Source organism: Cupressus sempervirens, chromosome 10 (genome assembly GCF_028749045.1).
Source record: "Cupressus sempervirens isolate cs-2001-9-10 chromosome 10, ASM2874904v1, whole genome shotgun sequence".
Taxonomy (NCBI): Eukaryota; Viridiplantae; Streptophyta; class Pinopsida; order Cupressales; family Cupressaceae; genus Cupressus; species Cupressus sempervirens.
The window spans coordinates 901,182,824-901,200,445 of record NC_143127.1 but is presented as its reverse complement, the minus strand read 5'-3'; the positions used below and the strand labels follow the sequence as shown (position 1 = coordinate 901,200,445).

General features: G+C 35.0%; 1 pseudogene; it reads right to left on the bottom strand.

The window, feature by feature from the left end:
- Window positions 1–299: 299 nt before the first annotated feature.
- Window positions 300–4,198, bottom strand: LOC149536913 (DNA replication licensing factor MCM4-like; annotated as a pseudogene).
- Window positions 4,199–17,622: the final 13,424 nt, after the last annotated feature.

Genomic DNA, 17,622 nt, shown 5'->3' with positions numbered 1-17,622 from the left:
ACTTGATAGAACAAAACACCAATGGTTCTCATAATTTATAATTATCATCCTCTTATCTAAGAAAGAATTATAAGATATCCATCATTACCTCAATGGTTGTCTTTGTCACAGATAGTACACCCAGGCTTTGGATTCCTTCAATCTTTTGGATTTTTTTACAAGAGAAAGTACCCATCGATGTACTATAGAGCATGAAGCTCAGGGCATATTAAAATAGTTTGCCACAACACACTGACCGTAGTCTTATCACATAATTCATTGCTAATTATTATAGGGTCCATATCATCCTCAAAACTCATTCAGGTCCTCTTCACATTGTCTCCATGAATTGTAGCAAACCCCTCACTCACAAGGTTTCCAATTGCATTATGAATCTGAAATTGAACAACATAACTCATAATGTATTCATTTCCCCCAATAAAATGAAGCTAGAAATAGCTTGAAATTTACCCACAACAAAGAATTACTTACATCATTCAGGATGACTTCCTTGGATCCCTATCTGTGCATTTCCTCCATCAACTATGATTGCATTCATTCATATCTGGTTAGGTGCCATACCAACAATTTTCTCAACACTATTTAGGGTAGTATAAAGAATGTTACCTTGGTAATACAGGTTGATGGTCCCCCTACCTACATCCTTTCCATGATAAGAATCCTCAGTGATGAAATAAGATTGGCTCATCTCATTCTTTCACTAGCTGAGACTCTCATGTTTATGAGATCCATGTCAATGGTCCCTGTAACCATGACAATCAAATGCATTCAGTGGCTTCCAATTAACATAGTTCTTTCAGAGATGACTAATTTTGTGATGATAATGCATTCAATATACAACTAAATGAACTGACAATCATCATTGCCAAATATGCACAATGGTTACCAGTTGAATGATCAGTGGCAGATTGTTGAAGTGCAACTTCAAGAAGCCAGAATGATTCTACCACATCACACCTTTAAACCTGCAAAATTGGAATGTAAGATATCTTTTGATTGCCTCAATCTGGCTTTAAAACATTCAGGAATGTAACCCACTTTTGTCTACATAGGATTTTCTTACCCACTCAGAGAATTTGATGTGGGTGAGGGCTTCACTTATTCTTATTAAGCTTTCAATTTGGTCTGGAGTCATTGTGATAACCTATACAATTCATTCAGAAGAACAAGTTAACATAACATGAGAATTGCCTTGCATCTAGATGCATTCTTCAGTAGAAGTATGAGATATATGGTTACTTTTTTCATGTGTGTAACTTGTAAGAATACTATACAAAAATTGAATTTGAGAATATATTGAGCTAACCTTCTTGCTACTACCAGGGAAGTTTCCCTTCCTACACATTTCAACATAACCACAGATTACATCTTTTGCCACCTCATTAGATATCTTAGGATGTATATGTTGTCTTGCATAAGTGATATACGAAGTGAGAGTTGGGAGGTCAAATGCATCCATCGTTTGGTCCTAGAATCATAATGTAGTTCACATAAAAAAATATTAGGTCATTGGACCCTCCATTAATTACTACTTAGTATTGACCAAATTAGAACTTACCTCTGGCTCGTCATAATGTAGTGCAATAAGATGCCTTGCAAGGCACCTGGCTATTTGTTCATCAGCTTTATCAAGCACTAGGTAGATCAAATCAAACCTACAGGAATTTTTTGTGATTCTTTTATACTTGAGTGACAACAAATAAATTCTCCAGCTTGAATTCTAAATCCAAAAACATACTCCACCTAGAAAGAAATGTTGGAGGAAGTTGGATATTGTCAATCACTGACAATCTAGGGTTGTAGCGTCAACCACTAGGATTGGCACAAGCTAAAATAGATGTTCTTGCATTCAGAGATGCTATGATCCCATCCTTTGCAATTGACACTATTTGTTGTTCGATAACCTATTTCAAAGGAATGACTAGACATTGATATACAAGACAACCAACAGCATAGATTACGAAGTCAAGAAACCAGTAAAAGCATATAATTTGAAGAGCTCAAAGAAAAATTGCACCACATGTAACATGCTATGAGCATTGTTTAACATCTTGTCAAACTCGTCTATGTAGCAAATACCCCTATCACTCATTACCAATGCTCCACTTTCTAGAACCTGTTGAGTTCAAAGAGATAAGTATTTTATAAAGAATAAAGTGGTAGGTAGTAGGGAGCCCAAAGAGCTCAATGATCAACAAATTGAGTTAATAACTTGCTATTTCACTAGTTTTAGGATCCTTTGATACATAAGTAGTCAAACCAACCATAGAGCTTCCATGAACACTTGTATAAATGCCTTGAGGAGCCAACTTATGCACATACTAAAGTAGTTGAGACTTACTCGTACCTAGATCCCCAACATGTAGGATGTTTATATCACTATTAAAAGTAGTTCCTAAAGCTATTTTTATTACAGTTTCCTCAAAGAGTTGTTTAAGAAGCATAATGGTTAACATATAGTTCAAAGAACATGCAACAAATTACCAATTAATCAAACATGAATGCAAAGAAAGATACTTGGCACAAGAGCCCTTTCTTTACATCTTCTAGCTCCCAAATACTTAGAGCTAAGGACCTAGTTAGCCTCTCATGGATATTGGGCATGCGAGATAGTTCTTTCAACTTCTCAATTTGGAAATTGGTAGTCAAAATTCAATTTCAAAGCTTGCAAAATTCATGTTATATATAAAAGGTAAAAAGTATGAGTTTATACCTTAGCTTCATAATTAGTTGGTGACATATCACCCTCTTGAAAAGAGGCAAAACTATCACTATTGGTATCACATTCCATTGGATTTTCAGCTCACAATCTTGTCTTGTCTTCCTTTTTCAGATGAAAGCAATCGATGTAGGTCTGCACCAGCAAATGATTTACAAATTAGAATTAGAAATCATAGAATATAGCATTAAGGTCCTCATTTCCAACTTAAATGGACTAAGATAGGCTTGAGAGCTTTGCTTTAAACAAAGATTTCACAATTCTTTGGTCTGGTCCCACTCTAACTATCATAGCTCTGACAATCCCAGTAACCTACAAAAAAAAACCATTGTCAACCTTCAAATGCTAACACTTGGCAATAAAAATGAGTGTAAAATGTGTATATCATGTAATGTCAGAGACACCTCGATTCGATCACCAGGTTTCGCCGCATCAACAAGTTTGTCGTGCATCACCAAACTAACAGTGTGCATGATTTCTCCCTCTGGAATGGCATCACATTTCTTGCAGCCTTACAATCTGCTTATCAGCAAACCTAACCACAAAGTAAAAGGATATAGTTGTCTTCAGAGTCTTGAAAATGCAGCTTCAAATCATGCATAAACTAAAATCAACAAGTTCCTACCTGCATCTGTTATGCATCAATGTCAAAGAATTCATAGCAGCATATTTTGGCCTTGCACAATGTGTAGGTTCATCAATTTGGCCTGAGAATTTGAAGCATAAAATAGGATGTGAATACAAATCCAACAAAAACACCTTTAGAAAAAAAGTACCATTATACCTCGTGAAGCAAAGATATGAGATTTTTTTTAAAAACATGAAATATGTTTGACAAAATTTGGTAGAAGATTCTCATGGAATATGAGAATAAAATTTGGTGTGAAAGTTCTCATACAAGGATTTTTTCACACTAAAAATATGTGCTCTCTCATATATAGCTTTCATCAAGAAAACATCTCAATGTGAGAAGAACCTCATGTACAGTGTCCTATTAGTTCCAATTAAGGTTACAGAGAGCAGATCAATAGTGGCCATGTCACAATAAGGAGTAAGATCTTATTTGCAAAATCCTAGAATCTAAAAGCTTCTAAGATCACTTTCATAAGCATGAATTTGTTTAAAGCCGTAGATTCTCCACCATAGTTTATGCAAAATAGAATTGAGAAACAAACATAACATATAATGAAGACACAATTAAATATTATATTAAGAGTTCAATTGCAATCGAATGAACTACCTCTATCAATAGGTACTAGTGCTAGAGCATATCCACAAACAAGGCACCTAAAGAACACTTCTTTTATTTTTGGTATAATTGAGTTGCACCGAATTATCATTCCTTTGACTGAAACCATCTTCTCAATATCTAGATTTCAAAGACAACAAAACCCCCTTATTAGATTTTTCAAATAGCATTGAACAATGAAGACGTAACTTGAAAAAGCATTGCCTACCTGATGGATTCAGATCTTGCATGTTTTAGATTACGGTAAAAGCAAGTTTTGAAGGGACCCCGAAACCCTTTTACAAAAAGTAGAAAGATAAAGCAATAAAGTCCAACCAAGTAATAGTAACCTACAACAAACTGAAGTACAGTATCAAAATCAAGTTTTACAGGGACCTGAAACCACAATAAAATTCCAAGAACAAACTAACCAGGTTTTACAGGGACCTGGAACCACAAATAGTCAAAGCGATAAAAACCAAAAACCAGGACCAGAGACCCCAACAAACAACCAGAACAGACAGAAACTAAACTAGGGAACTTGACCCAGAGCCACTATTGTAGCTCCAAGATCATTTTAGCAGCTTCCTTACCAATTGCAACAGTCTCTTGAATGGTGTCAACAACCAAACCAGCAACAACTTTCATTGCACTCTTCCTCAAGCTCTGCCTTGTTCTTTTGCTCAGACCCTTAGCCAAAGTGATATCTTCATTAGCCCTTTTTCCTAGGCTTACAACAACCACACAAATACTCGAGGTGACCTATTCCATCTTAGTGCCACTCTCCTTGATTAGCATTCTGAGGTTTTGCTCATAGTTGTTAAGTTTATTAGGGATTTCTCCCATTTGCCCTTCCAGTTGGCTAAGTTTGACATTGATAGTATCCAGGTTATGTTGAAGAATTTACACCTTTTTCTTCAAACCCATCAATTCATTGTAGATTTAGATCTTGCATGTTAACTATATCTCTAAGATTGAATATTCTTGCCTGAATGCAATGGCAGTTATATGTAAGTCTAAGGCATATTTATGTGCATAAATAAACAAAATCTGAAACAATAAAGTCATTAAATGAAAACATACTAACTAACAAAACATATTTTTCCAAAAATACAATTCAGTCACCTGTATGTGCTTCTCTCACAAAGGCTTGAGGTAAATAGCTACATCCATCAATACAATGTCAAAAATGGTGAGAACTTCAAGAGGATATTTAACCATCTTGCTATAAAGGCCTTCATCATATTTGAAGATGTTCATTGCATCAATATTTAGTGAATCACCTTCGACTTCCATTGTCTAAATGAGAAATCAACTAAATGAAGTGAATACAAAAGAAAATGTGCTCAACCAATAATTTGAAATGAGACTAGACGGTAACCATAAGAAGCTAGCAGGGACAAATTTGAACCTGTTCCAAGAGCCTCATGTATTTTCCCTCAAGGTCTAAAGGATCATCCCTAAAATTCCTTAGAAAGCACTAAAGTACTTGATTGACATCTTGAACACTTATGTTTGTGCCCCAAACAAGCATATGGGGAGTTGCCATCAAGGTCACCCTTGGAAGACTAGGGCATCTAATTATAACAACCAAAAGAGGTAATTAATGTGTGTTTCAACAAAACATATTATACAAATTGAAAAGAAACAATTGACTCAATTGATAGGCAATTCTCTGTCCAAAAGGTTTCTTTAATGTAGAAGGCACCAAAAGTTGGTACATAGGCATCTGCTATGCCGATTCCCTAAGGAGGCAGTTGCTTGGACAGTCAATGTGGACCGCCCATTGAGGTTTGTAGAATAGAAGAGTTGTCTAGTATGACCCATTTGATAGGACTCTTGGAATCTCCATGGTTGAACTGACCCAGAATCTGGGTGTGCAAGGTAACATACCATTAATATAGTTTTTAATGCTTCTCACTAGCAATAAAGCATGTTTTATTAGCCAATTATTTACCTGGTTCACTTTATTACTTCAAACAATCTAATCCAATGTTTATAATAGTAGAGTTCTATTTATTAGAATATGATACATTTTCTATTTTGGTTTTTCTAGGTTACATACTCCACATTCTTAATATATGGTTCAATTTCTTTTTGTACTAGTCTAGTTTTAATTGTTTTAAATTTTTTTAAATAACTATTGTTTGGAATTATCAAGTATAGATTAACCCAAACTCTTCCAAAGGCCATAAAACATGAGGAATGGAAACATTACACATCTAGAATTCATGACGAATATGGGTTTGGAGCCTCAAGAGGAGGGCATTAATCAAGCTCCTCTTTGGCTCTATCTATAGTAGATATGGAAACTTGACTAAGTGTCAAAAAACTCAACTTGTTCAGACCTGAAGTGATATTTTTCTTACTCGACTCTTATCGATACTCATCCAACTTCATGGGCTTGCCCTAACTATTACCTTTGAGTTGAGATCAGGTTTAAACTAATTGATCTCGATTCTCAATTGAATACCTTTGAGTTGAGATCAAATTTGAACTAATTGATCTCAACTGAATACTTGCCACCAAGGCCTTGACTTGCTTAAGATTTCCATCTAACAGTTCCTAAGACTTCAAAATGTTGCCAAGATACAACTAAAACTAACAAAGTACACACTGTGAACGCCAAAAGAGAGGGTCCTCATTTGCGTTGAGATGAAGGTGTGAAAAGGTCAAAGTGGTACTGAAGCGAAATTTCAATCAACGAATAAAAAGTAAAAACTTAGTATCTACTGGATGTGTACTCAAAGGCTTTTATTCTATTTAGGAATGTTGTGTCACTGTTCACCCTATTGCAAGCAGGTGCACACAAGGATGAAATGAAAAGTTACACCCATGAAAAATGATTATGCTGGAAAGGATAGTGAGGACAGTGCCATGAAGAAACAATGGTTATGAAGGTGTGAAAAGGTCATAATGGTACTGAAGCAAAATTTCAATCAAAGAATAGAATGTTAAAACTTAGCATCTACTAGATGTGTAATCCAAGGATTTTATTCTGTTGAGGAATGTTGTGTAGTGCCCTATTGCAAGCAGGTGCACACAAGGATGAATTGAAAAGTAAGTTCCACCCTTGAAAAATGATTATGCTAGTAAGGACAATGAGGATAGTGCCATGGACATTTATATGCATTCTAAAAATGGTGTTATTGAAGGTTGGTTTTGCAAGCATTTAACTTGAGGAACATAAACAAGGTTTACAAATTAATGTGCTTATTTTATTAGCTCCAATGAAAATGGTTCTAATGATATTTCTGGTATTCATGTTCCCTCTTCATGAGAATGAGCTCACTTTGATGCTTGTTTATGATAACACATTACAAATGATTAAAGGAAATGACTATGCAATGAATCAAAACATGTACAACTAAATGATATGGAAAAATATGAGTTTATTGTTTACTACTAAGACTGAAAAGAGAGATTACAGACCTATTATCAGTCACAAATCAAACTATAACAATTCAATCCATATGTTTTAATGCCGTATAATCAACATGTATCACATCTAGATGTTAGCTAGCTATTGTAGGCTTCTGTAGACCACTTTGGGACTAGTGAATGACCACTTTAAGGTATGATATGAAGTATGATCTACAATAGAAAGATTGATATTATCCTATACAGGTTTGATATGCAATTTCTAGCCATGAATCTAATATGCACTTTCAGCCACTATATCCCTTCAGATATGGTAAGTTTGAATGACACCAAATTTTTCTTTGCTTCAAGCAACTTGGAGGGGTGACTTGGTGAGCTAACTTGGTGAGCTAACATGGCAAGTGGACTTGGTGAGGCGACTTGGTGAGCATACTTGAACAGTTGACTTGGTGAGTCAACTTTGGGAATAGACCTAGCAAACTGACATTATCAGTGGCCTTAAAGAGGTGACTTGGTGGGGCAGATTGGTGAGCCTACATAGAGAGCCCCACTTGCTGAGACGAGATGGTGAGTCGACTTAGTGAGACAACTTGGAGAGCTAACTTGGTGAGCAGACTTAAGGAGTCAACTCGTTGAGGTGACTCAGTGAGGTGACTTGATGAGCAAACTCAAAGTCAACTTGGTGAGAGTATACTTGAACAATCAACTTGTTGACATGACTTGGTGGGGTGACTTGGTGAGAATACTTGAACAGTCAACTTGGTGAGCCGAACAAGTGAGCTGACATGGTGAGTTGGCTTAGAGAAGCAACTCAGTGGAGCTAGCAACTTGGAAAGCACACATAACGAGCCAATTTACTGAGGCAAGGTGGTAAAACCATTGGGTGAGCCGACTTGGTGAGATGACTTAAAGAGTCGACTCATTAAGGTGACTGGGTGGGGGTGACTTGGTGAGCTAACTCAAGGGGCAAACTTGGTGAGCGAACATAAATAGTTGACTTGGTGAGCGTACTTGAATTGTCAGCTTGGCAAGCTGACTAGGGGAGTTGGCTTGGCGAGCTGACATGGCGAGTTGACTTAAAGTGGAAAGTTGGTGGGGAAAGTGGGAGTGACTTGGTGAGCTAACCTGGAGAGTTGGCTTAGGGGGCAGACTTGGTGAGCGAACTTAGAGAGTTGACTTGGTGAGCATACTTTAATTGCCAGCTTGGCGAGCTGACTTGGGGAGCTGACCTGATGATCTAACATGGTGAGTGGGCTTAACGTGGCAACTTGGTGGGGCAAGTTTGCAATCTGACTTAGCAAGGCCACTTAGAGATGCAACTTGGTGAGCTGACTTGGTGAGCGAGCTCGATGAGTAGACCTAAAGATTGACCTTGATGAGGCACTTTGGTGGGGTGACTTGATGATTGAACTCAAAGAGTCAACTTGGCGAGCATACTTGAATAGTCAACTTAGTGGGGCAATTTGGCAAGCCAACATAGCGAGTCTAATCAATCAAGAGGAAATAGTTGAGAGCTTAGAGTGACACAATTTTTAGATGATCATATGAAATGAAATGGGCGTGTGAGTAGAAAGAAACTAGAAAGACATTGTGTATAGATGAAGGCATGAAATGGATGGTTTTGGAGCACTCAGCATAGACACTCAACATTTAGTACATATCATCATTTGAGATCAAATGGGTGTATGGGATTATATGCATAGTGAATAATAAAGGAGGGAATTGAACCCTCCCTGAGGCTCACAATTGTTGAGGTCCACTTCAGCAATGGCCCTTCCTGTGAAATTGCCATCTAAAACCTTTCTAATGAGATAATGTGTTATGAACTCTTCATTAGTGGGATGGAATGTGAATCTAGGAGGCACAACTACCTCCTAGATTCACATTCCATCCCACTAATGAAGAGCTCATAACACATTATCTCATTAGAAAGGTTTTAGATGGCAATTTCACAAGAAGGGCCATTGCTGAAGTGGATCTCAATAACTATGAGCCGCAAATTTTTTTTGACTAAGCATTGGTCAAAATTTTGACCAATGCCATGTAGTTTTCTACATTTTGACCAATGCCTTGTAGTTTTCTACCAAGAATTGGTCAAAATTTTGACCAATGAATTGGTGATTTCTACCAAGCATTGGTCGAAAGTTCGACCAATGAATGGTAGAAAATGTGCTAACAATTCCACCATTTTTCAACCACTGTATTGGTTGAAAATTTGACCAAACTACTAGTTTGTCAAATTTTTGAGCAAAATTTTTTCGACCAATGCCCTATAGTACTCTACCAAGCATTGGTCAAAATTTTGACCAATTCCCTGTAGATTTCTACCAAGCATTGGTCGAAAGTTTGACCAATGAATGGCAAAAACTGTACTAACAATTTCAACATTTTTTGACCAACATATTGGTCAAAATTTTGACCAACCAGGAGGTTGGTCAAATTTTTGATCAATGTGTTGGTCAAATTTGGTCAAAGTTTGGTCAAAAATTGGGTCAAATTTTTGAACAATAAAGGTCAAAAAAAGAGCCCAAATGTACTAGTGTCACCCCCCCCTCTCTTAGTACTTGCCCTTTCCTACCTATAATTAATAATTGGTATCAAAGCTAAGTTCTCTTGAAAGAAGTATAAAAAAATTGAGAGTAGATCTCAAAAATGCAAAGTTACAACAAGGACAGAGAATTTAGAGAATCCTTACATGAAGATGTAGCCCGAAATGATGAACTAAAGAATAAGCTAAAAGACTCATCTGTAAAAAGGAAAGAGCTATATGAAATACTGTAAACAAGTTTTGAGGATCTTGAAGAAGTTTCTTAAAATAGTCTATAATTTTAAAAGAAACTGATGCTATAGTAGTTAATCTATTAGACAAAAACACTATCCTTTAATAAAGCCTACAAGAAGGAAAAAGGGAACTTGAAAGCCAAGTCTTAAGGATGACTAAACTTCTATAAAAAATGAAGACCATTGAAGATGAAAAAGGAAAATTGGAAGGCGATAAAAAAAATGGAAAAAGGAATTAGAGACAAGGACAACATCATTCTTTAATTGCAACAAGAAAATAATACATTGAATGGATATGTAAGTGATACAAATAAGGAAAACTGACAAGCCATTACTGAAAATGAAAAAAATGAGAAAAGAGGTAGAAGATCTATTAAACAAGTTGAAGATAGAACAAGAAGTCAATAAGAATCTTACAAAGTTTGATCTAAGCATGCAAATATTGATGAATAATTGAAATGGTGAAGGAAATCATGAGATACAACTAGACTTGGTTATACCAACAAAAGTAAATTCAAAATTAGTGAATCATCAAAAGTTGCCAAAGAAAAGAGATCTAAACCAAGAAATAACGTGAACAAGAAACCTACATGTTATCATAGTAGTAAATCAAGACATACAGCTAATGTGTGTAAAAGAAGAATGTCAAATGTCAAATGCCTCATCGAAATTTTTTTTTAATGATATTTTCCACAACTGCTACAAGTTTGGATACAAAGAAAAATACTACACGATGAGAACATCAAGCACATCAATAGAAAGAATTTGCATGGGTCACTGCTATAACTACAACCTATTTGGTCACAAGGATGAATATTTCAAGAATGAAACTTTACTAACAAAAAGGTTAGGAAACATACAATGTAATAATAGTGAAAAAAGAGGGCATATGGGAAGCTAATGTTAGTATAGAAATGTGAACATAAACACATGAACACCATTTTATGTCTATCACAAATATGGTCATATAGCACAAACATGTAGATATCAACAAACTATGGATAAGAGTTATGTGAACAAAGAAACACCAAGGAATAATATAAAACAATTTTGGGTCAAGAAGGAAGAGAAGAATATAAATGATAATAAAGCATCAAATTCAACCCAAGAAGTCACATCTTCAAATTAGGATACTGGGATCACTTCTTAGAGACAACTAACAATGGTAAACTCTACTACATCCCCAACAAGGTAATGAAGTGTAGCGAATAAGAAGTACAACACTATTAGTAAAAAAAGTTAAACTCTATTGGGTTAATGACTATTAGAGAAAATATACTATTGTAAATGGATTAATTGCACAACTAACCATTTTCTTATTTTTGGATGATAAGAACATGTAAATGTAAATTCATTCGACATATTGATTTCAAAAATTGCCAAGTGTAAAAGTAAAACTTTGAAGTGACTTATAGTGTGTGTTATTAAGAAAAAGTGAATTAAGTTGTTTGTGCCCTAGAAGTTACAGTGGGGAGCACATTTTTCTTTGCATACTCTTTGTAAAGGATTTTTCTTGAAGAAATGGAAGCCATGAACAAGAATCTTATATTTGTGAACATTAATGAAAGACCAGAGTTTCAAGTCAAAGTTTATCTAGTAGATTTAGGCATACATGATGCACTAACACATTTGGGGTCAAATTACGATGACAATTTGTGATAGTAGTGTATTTTGTGGTGATTTTAATGTTGTTTTTTTGCAATTGTCTCTGACACCGTCACAATACCAACATTGGAATCATAATTGTGATGACCTTGAAAGCATTAAAAAAAAAAAAAAACATGACAATCATTTTCAATTTGATTTTGATTATGAAGAATTGATGTAGCAAGAGAAAGAAGTAAGCAGGGCCTAGGCACACCCAGCCGTCCAAACCAACCTGTAAGAGTCACATAGCAAAAAACCACAAAAAAGAACACAACACTAGAGATAGAGGAAACCAAATGCTTAATTGATTCATCAAATGTTCATCATATACATGCCCAACTATAAGGCCCTCTAGGTTACAACCAATTACAATAAGAATCAAAATCCAGACTCATGACCAACTCAGGTTCACATCTTCTAATTGATCCTCCCAGTGCCAAATCTCCCTAAAACTCAGTCCAAGACCTTCTTAAATACAATAGTGACCACAATTCAGCCCAACTCAAGCTTACAACAATCATTAAATGCATGTATAGCCACAAGTCAGCTCATAAAAACCAAAACTACCTATACTAAAATTAAATGTAGGCTAAGTTAGCTCAAACTGGAACAAGACACAAATAACTTAGCAAATGAAAGGCTTCACAGATATTGGAATTTAGAATCCACATGAACTCGACTCCCAAAGGATCACTTGGCACCAATAGGAACTCAACACACAAAGGATCACTTGGCACCAACAAGAACTTGACACTCAAAGGATCACTTGACACCAACAGGCAAACAAAACAAAAGTGCAGGTTTGCAAAGAAACCCAGGTTGCTCCTGCATCAGACAACCAGGGTTGAAGAAATGATTCTCTTGAATCATTGAGATGTCACAACCTAAGTTGAATCCAACTCAAATTGAGAAATCCATGAAGCCTCTTCAATAGGTCCATTATTCTACTTCAACAAATATTCATATTAATCTTTTCCTCTTGTGCTCTTGCCAACTCTCTGATCCAATATCTGTTCAACTTCTTAAATCTACTTCTTAGGATAATCATTTGATACAAAAACTTCATCCTCTGACTCATGATACTTATACAAATCAGCAATATTGAATATAGGAGATATATCCATGTCATCAGGTAACTCAACTTCATAAGCTTTACCACTGTCAAACTTCTTCAAGATCTTACAAGGTCCAAAATTCTTCATCTTCAGTTTACTGTATGTTCCAACATGAAATATTCCTTTTTTTAGATGAATCATCACTTCATCACCAACTTCAAAAACTTGATGTTTCTAGACTTATCAACATTCTCTTTGTATTTCTGATTACTTTTTTCTAATCTCAACTTCACTTCTTTATGCAAAGACTCCATAAAATCAGAAAATTCTTCTCTTGCAACACTTCTCTTTTCTTCACCAACAACATCCCTCAAATCTAATACTCCTCTAGGCTATATTCTAGAAAAAATCTCAAAAGGTTTCTTCCCTATACTTCAATTCACAGAATTATTATATGCAAATTCAACTTGTGCCAATACCACTTCCCAATTACTAGGCTTGTCTCCAACTAAACATCTTAGCAAATTACCAAAGCTTATATTCACAACCTCTATTTGTCCATCAGTCTATGGATGGAATGTAGAACTAAACTTCAACTCAATACCCATGTTCTTCCACAAAGTCTTTCAAAAATAACCAACAAACTTACTGTCTTTATCAGAAATAATACTTCTTGGTAATCCACACAATCTCACAATCTCTTTAAAGAAAAGTTCAACAATACACTCGACATCTGATGTCTTCTTACATGGTATGAAATGAGCAATCTTAGAAAATCTTTCCACTACAACAAATATGGAATCATACCCTTTCACAGTCTTAAGTAATCTAAGAACAAAATCATGACCGATGTCACTCCAAGGTTTTTCAGAAACAGTAATTGTGTATAAGCAATGTTAGTATGTTAATATAAACCAAATTTAAATAAACCTTCTACAAACTAAACAAAATTCATAAACTTTAAGATAGACTAATATGAGCTCTCAATTGAGAATATGAGCCATTAATGGGCTCTCTCAATGAGAAGCTCTCTTGTTGAGTAGCTTTGTCTAAATAGATAAGATGTATGCTCAAGCTTTATGCTTCAAAAAGGGCTTCAAATGAAGTTGGAATTTGGGTGTGAGTCTATGGTTTTGATGTAAAATGGCTTCTTAAAATGGCATTATGACTTTACTTCATGGATTGTGTTCTTTTGTAAAGGGGAAGGATCCAATTTATAGGCAAGAGGCTTGAGGGATTGAGGGCTAAGATGCAAGGATGGGGAAAAGCTCATGGAGGGCTCAGATTGCATGAGAGGAGAGCACATGGATTGTGCTTCCTTACAGCCAATCAAGGAGTGACACATGTCATAGGGTGAGAGGATGGAGGAAAGGGGAAGGATGAGTCAAAAAAGGAGGCTAAGGGATAAAATCTTCATAAAGACCCTCATAATGGCTTATAAGAGCAATGAAAGGGCTTTGGAAGAGTCATTTATGGCCTAGTGGGCTTCATAAAGTTTTATGGTTGAGATATTTTGAGGGAGATAAGAGGAATTTCAACTTGTGCTTGATTAGGCAGGTTCTAAGCTTGCTTAGGCTTGTGGAAATGATTAGAGGATGGTTTAGGATTAACTTAGGGATAGGCAAGTGGATGGCATTTAATGAGGGTGGGTGAAGGAGGAGATATTTGTTAACTTTGGCTTGGGTTAGTAAGTTTTAACCCATGTTTAGGGAATGTGACAAGGTTAGGAGGGGATTAGGATTAGGTTTAAAGACATCTTCTAGAAGAGTCTAGACTTTGGATGAGGATAAAGACTTTGTAGAATAGTCTAGAACTTCCTAGGATGAGGATGAAGACTTTCTAGAAGAGTCTAGAACTTCTTAGGATGAGGGTAAATTAGATTTTTAGGAAATAAATAAAGTTTTATTTATTTCAAGGGTTTGGGTTGAGGAGATATTTATTAAAGCTTTTTTAATAAATATGAGGATTAATATTTAATCTTAATTAAATATTTTGAGTTGGGATTAGGGGTAGGAAATGATGGGATTAGCCTTTAATCAAAATTAAAGAAGGATTAGAAGATTTTGGAAGAGGTTAGTGGTCTTAAGGAAATTGGCCAAGTTTTGGGCAAAAAAATAAATTTTTAATTTATTTTGGGTGTTTTGGTCAATTTATTAATTAAATAATTAATAAATAAGAAAATCATGTTTAAATAAGATTTAAACATTTTTGGGAGGGATTCCTTAATTAAATATTTTTAATTAAGATAAAGGGATTTAATGGCATAAAAATAAATAAATAAATGAAATAATTAATTAATTAATAAATGATGATGTCATCAGGAATTTTTCAAAAAATAAAAATACTTTATTTTCTAAAGGTTTTTAGGTGTCTACAGTAATATGTGTATACAACTGAGTATTTTGACTTACTCTTTTGTAACTTGACAAACTCCACATCTCTTCACAAATTTCTAAACATCCTTATACATTTGAGGCCAATAATACTTTTCTTTTAACAAACTTAATATTTTATCAATTCCAAAATGTCCATCCAATCCACCACTATGTTTTTATTTAATTATATTCAATCTCATAGAACTTCTAGGAATACACAATTGAATACCTTTGAGCAACATACCTTCTTGAATGAAATACTCATCATACTTACTTATGTGATCTATCATATTTGGTTCTCTACACTCTCTCCATGCCTCAAAAAAATCAGGGTCAGTATCATACAACTCTTTCATCTCATCAAAACCAAGAACTTCAACTTTCATTTCCATCAACAAAGAACATCTTCTGCTCAATGCATCAGCAACTTTGTTATAAACTCCACTTTTATGCTTGGTAACAAATGTAAAACTCTACAAGTGCTCAACCCACTTCATATGTCTTTGATTCAATTTATGTTGACTTCCCAAGTACTGTAAAGCTTTATGATTAGTATACAACACAAACTCCTTAGGAATCAAATAATGTCTCCACTTCTTCAAGGCTTGAACAATAGCATAAAACTCTTATCATACACAGAATAATTACTTTTAGCATCATTCAACTTCTCACTAAAGGAAGCAACAGGTTTTCCTTCTTGACTTAATACAGCTCCTACTGCATTTCTACTTCCATCACAATCAACTTGAAATACCTTATTGAAACCAGGCAAAGCCAATACAACCAACTCAACAACCTTTTGTTTCAAAGTCTCAAAACTGTTATCAGCTCCATGTGTCCACTTGAATTCATTTCTATCTCCTCTTATTGTCTCAGTCATAGCATTAGAAATAGAACTAAAATTCCTTATAAACTTTTTGTAACAACTAGCCAAACCATGAAATGATCTTACCCACATTCTCAGGTGTAGGCTATTCCAAAATTGCTTTTACCTTCTCAGGATCCATCTTCAAACCATCAACTAAAATAACAAATCTTAAATACATAATCTTTTCTTGCATAAAAGAACACTTATTCAGATTAATCATCAACTTCTCCTCTTTCAATCTTTGTAATACTTGTCTAACATGCTTAAGATGTTCTTCCTTAGTCTTACTGAATATCAAAATATCATCCAAATAAACAATCACAAACTTACCCAAGAATTTTTTTATAACTTCATTCATTAACCTCATGAGAGTACTAGGTGCATTAGTCAAACCAAAAGGCATAACCAACCACTCATACAAACCATCTTTTGTCTTGAAAGCAGTCTTCCATTCATCACCTTCTTTGATTCTGATATGATGATAGCCACTCTTCAAATCAATCTTGGTAAAATACTTTTCTCCACTCAAACAATCCATTATGTCATCCATCCTTGGCTAAGGAAACCTATATTTCAATATAATATTATTAATAGCTCTGGAATCAGTACACATTATCCATTTTCTATTATTCTTAGGTGCTAATACAATAGGTACAACACATGGACTCAAACTTTCTCTGATCGATCCTTGCTCCAATAACTCATGTACTTTTCTGTTAAGCTCTTAATTCTTTGTAGGTGTCAATCTATATGGTGCTTTTTTTAGAAAACTAGCTCCAAGAATCAGATCCATACAATGACTTATACTTCTCATAGGAGGTAAACCATTAGGAATATCGTCTACAACAATCTCTTTATATTCTTTCAACAATTCTGTGATTTCTTATGGTATTCAGCTTCCATCAGTTTCTACTATCACTCAGTCACCACTGATACAACTCGGTCTCCTAGGAATGATAGTAAAAAAAACTTGATTCTTCTTCATTTCTATTTCAAATTGTTTTCCATTCACCATGCAAATTTTTATAGTAGTACAATTCACCTCATCTGGACGTTCAAGTAAAGGCAGCAATATTTGTTTTTTCTCATTTACCCAAAGAGTATATTGATTCAATCTTCCATCATGTATAGCATATCTATCATATTGCCAAGGTCTACCCAACAAAATATGACAAAAATCCATAGTCATAATATCGCACAAAACTTCATCAAGGTAATGTCCAATCTCAAACTTCACAATACACTATTCACTTAAAAATATCTTATGCTCATCTTTGATCCATGAAACATGATAGGGTTTAGGATGCTTTAGCCTCTGCAACTAAAACTTTGTAACCAACTCTTTTGATGCCAAATTTGTAGAACTTCCACTATTAATGATCACATTACAACATTTTCCATCCATCTTACATCTAGTCTTGAAAAGACTTCTCCTTAAAGCAAGTTCCTCATCACTTCCCTTATCACGTAAGGTTCTCTTCACCATTAGATTTTCACCAGCCTTAGGTCCACTTTATGAACCCTCATCATCTCCTTGAATCATAACATTTCTATTATTCTACCCACTT